The sequence below is a fragment of the Elaeis guineensis genome, chromosome 2 (assembly GCF_000442705.2).
Source record: "Elaeis guineensis isolate ETL-2024a chromosome 2, EG11, whole genome shotgun sequence".
Lineage (NCBI taxonomy): Eukaryota > Viridiplantae > Streptophyta > Magnoliopsida > Arecales > Arecaceae > Elaeis > Elaeis guineensis.
Window position 1 is genome coordinate 100193417 of NC_025994.2, and position 4329 is coordinate 100197745.

Sequence of the window (4329 nt, forward strand, 5' to 3'; positions counted from 1 at the left end):
AATTTATTATACCTGAGATACTGTTATTTGATTTTGAGCATGAGTATGTTATGTCAATATATATGTATCAGAGATTGATGGCATGATTATATAGATATGACATATCTGAATTGATCATAATGCAAGTCGGAATTGATTTGATGAAATCAATACATAATGATTAAATGAAAAGAAAGAGATATATGGTATGGACTAGCCTTGTCATGTGGATCAGCCCGCCAGGAGCTTATGCCTGGGATAGCCCCCACTGGCTTACAGGTGGATCAGCCGGCCAGGAGCTCATGCCTGGGATAGTCCGCCAGGAGCTTATGCCTGGGACAGCCTCTCACGGGCTTTCGTACGTGGGACAGCCGGGCAGGAGCTCATCCTGGGACAACTTTGAAAGGCTTTTTAAGTGGATTTGATCCGGATGATGACTGAGGTATAGACTTGGTTAGTCCAGAGCCAGAAAGAAAATGTTAAAAATCATGTGATTATGAAAAGAGAAATGAAAGATAAGACATGAAATAATTGTTGAATAAAAGTGTTTCACCTGTTAATATATGATGATGCATCTATTTTAACAAGACAGTAAATTTATGGATATTTGCAGTATTCTGAATATTGAACATGAGATTTTGTGTTTTATTGCTTATTCTTATTTTCAGATTATATTACTATATCAGTGTGATATGGGAATTCTTACTGGGCTGTAAAGCTCACACCTCTTCATCTTTTTTTTTCTTCTCAGAGTTACAGGACGTTCATGATTGGCTATGGCTTAGATTTATGGGTGAGCAGATGAATAGATAGAGTGTCATAGTACCTGATCAAAGGATTGAAGAAATTTAATTTGTACCTATACAAGGTTTACGAATTATTGTTGAAATTAATTGTTATGGATGTTAAGGTTGTAATGATTTATTTTGGCCTTGCATATTCTTTAGGACTTGCTCTAAGGAGTGTGCGGCCATCACGTATCCGATCCGGGTGTTGGGTTCGGGGCGTGACAGTCTTGAACGTTGTCCTCGACAACAACAAGAGGTACATCTGGTGCTTGCTAGCTAGCTTGTGTATCTAACATCTTTATAACTCAAGCTTGCAAAGTGATGAGTTGGAAACTTTATATCTAACATATCTTTATAACAAAAGATATCCATGAACTTTATGCCACCAAATTCATAATACGACCACCATAGAACATGCATTACACCCGCATAGAACATCCATCTTAAGGATCATAACTGCTATAAGTTCTACTTTAACACGTTACATACTATTGACATGCTCAGCAGAGACTCATGTGCCCTTTGTAGCTTGACACTTACTGATAGAAATCCAGAGATTGATCAAGTGCATCTTCGTACTCAGTGGATGACAAATAATAACGAATTTGGCTCTGATCTTCCGTGAGAAGCTGAAGAGCCCTAGGAAGTGGCGGCATGCTCACCTCCAGGACTCCCTCTAGGATGTGCACCACCTGTCCCATTGTTGGCCTATGACCTTCAGAGTCTTGAATGCACCAGCAAGCAACTCTACAGACACTGGTTAGCTCTTCAGTGTCAGCAGCACCATTCAATCTATGGTCCAATAAGCTAAATATATCGCCTTCAATAATCTTTCTTGCAGCCCACAAAAGATAAAAGATGTTGCTACCATCCACGGAGTGCGTTGTGTTTCGCTTGCCTGATACCAGTTCAAAGAGCATCATCCCAAAGCGGTAGACATCAACCTTGGAGGTGATTGTTAGGCCTGAGATCCACTCGGGTGCGAGATGGCCAACAGTTCCCCTCATGGTTGTCAGTACCCTGCTGAAGTCACGACCGACGAGCTTCGCCATGCCAAAGTCTGCAACTTTGGCGCAAAAGTCCCTGTCTAGAAGTATGTTATCTGGCTTTATGTCGCAGCGTATGATGCACTCCCGGCACTTCTCATGGAGGTAGGCTAATCCTCTCGCAATCCCAAGAATAATTTGATACCTCATCTTCCAACCGAGAACTGTGGAATTGTTTTGAAAGAGATGATAATCCAGGGAACCACCTGACATGTACTCATAAACAAGAAGCCTTTTGCTGCCCTCGGAGCAGAAACCGCGAAGGCGAACCAGATGGACATGTTGAATAGCAGCCAATGTGCTCACTTCGGTTCGAAATTGCTTCTCTCCTTGTCTCAAGCCTTCAAGCTTCTTCACTGCTACATCGGTTGAGTCAACTAATGTCCCTTTAAAAACAGAGCCAAAGCCACCACTGCCCAACATCTCAGAGATGTTCTTGGTCGCACGCTGCAAATCGCCATAAGTACATAGAATCAAAGAACCCTCAACTTGTTTTGCCATCCGAATTCGTTTATTCCTTTGAAATGCCCAAAATAGTCCAAGAAGAACACACAAGATGCCAAGAATTCCACCGATGACACCAAGAGTTAGATGAATTGCCAACTTATGCGAGCTACCTGAACCTGGGAAATCAGAAGCAAAGAGCCGAAGATAAAGAGTACCAGCTCCACTATCATCATCATAGAGTTGAACAAGGTTCCAAAGGTCCGCAGTCCAAATTGATCATCCACTCACATAAGCATACGCGTTACAAGAGCAATCGTTCGAGCAAGCTTGTTCACAGTTTTTAGCACTCCCAACAGTCAAGTTCTGTGGATTGGCAGGCAATCTCATATTGGTCATCTCAAGGAATCTATCCCCTTCTCCACCGGCTGAGCTTTTACTACTGCATCGCAAACTGGTTTTCCGCACGCACCCTGAGCTCCAAACATTGAGCTCCCATTCTTTCATTGAAGCTGGTTCGAAACCAGAGGTGCATTTGCAAATATTATCCGAGCTTTTCTGGTCGCAGATACCAAAAGTGCCACATAAAGAGTAGACATCACATTGAGGCACGGGTTGAGAAAAGATTGACTGCCACTCTTGGGTGCTGTCCAGCCAATACGGTTGTGTTACTAGCCCAGTTGGACCAATCATAGTATGAGTGATGATTGAACTGTAGAAGATGGTATACGTGCCATACATCCACTGCTCGTTGTCGATGAAGGTGAGGTTGAAGGGAGAGTTTTCGTTGGTAGCAGGGAGTTCAGGGAAGTACCGGCCATTCCAAATACCAGTGCGCCAGTAAATTTCAGAATTATTCCACAGTAAAACAAATTGCTTGGATCTATCAGGGTCCAGACTCATAGTGAAAGGCCCGGGGGCAGGGTTCTCAGGATTCTCCCAAGCAGTGGCACTCTGAAACTCCCCTGTGATCTTGTTAACTCCAATCCATCCTTCTGGCATGAGTATGTCAGTCGGGTGATTGAAACTCTGCCAAATTGTAGTGTTTGACCCATTTCTTATAACAAGATTTCTGGTGTCGAGAAGAACTGCAACTGTGGAATCCGATGTTGATGGAGTTGAATTGGATGACCAAACTGGGATTTTGGAACTGTTGAGGAGGACTAGGTTGCCATCTTCTGAGATTTTGAACTCTGCAGAGGAGGTGTTGGAGACGGGTGTTGCTCTGTTCGCCACCCAGATTACAGTTTGGACTGGAATTTTTTTGTACCAGATGCCTACATAGTAGAAACGAGAATTACCTGGTGTGAAGAACCCCAGCACAAAGTTGCGTTCTTTGGACACTATGGTCTGGTTTCCAGAGAGGGACTGGCCTGAAGAGATGTTATCAGTTGCTGCACAGTGTTGGATGCTGAGAGAAGAGAGGAGAAAGAAGAGAGATAGAAAGAGAGGAACATGGCCGCATCTTAGTATCCATAGGGGCAGAAGGGAGGTGAGACCAGCCGGCTTTTATTAGAAATGTGAAAAGTTACATAATAGGGATGAACGCGTGATAAACCGAGTCAAACCCCCTTTCTACGCCACTGATGGAAATGGAAAGTTTCTACCCAAACGACATGCAAGAACAAACTCCATTCAAAAAAGACATGCAAGAACAAACAAATGAAGTCCAAGTAATTAACGTTGGAAAAAGATGGTGAAACACCGTCAAGCGCGGTGAATTATCAACATCTAGTTGTTATGAAGGATTAGATTAAAACCCTCTTCAAGTCCACGTCGAAACTTCCTATGGAAAAACTCAATAGCTGCTTTCACTAGTCATACCATTATACTCGGTCAAAAGAATCAGTTTGTGCGATGATCATTAATTTACCCACCAACCAAGCCTTTCTCTCTCGTGATGGACGGCCTAGACATGGGAGGATTTAAGTCATTTATAATTTTAGGAATCATGATGAGAGGATTCACTGATGGAAAATTAACACAAATGACATGCAAGAATAAAGGAATGAAGTCCAGTTAATGTTGGAAAAGGATAGTGCAAAACCGTCAAGCATGGTGACTCATCAACA

At 42.8% G+C, this 4329-nt stretch overlaps 1 pseudogene; it reads right to left on the bottom strand.

The window, feature by feature from the left end:
* Positions 1-1303: 1303 nt before the first annotated feature.
* Positions 1304-3734, bottom strand: LOC105050061 (G-type lectin S-receptor-like serine/threonine-protein kinase At2g19130; annotated as a pseudogene).
* Positions 3735-4329: the final 595 nt, after the last annotated feature.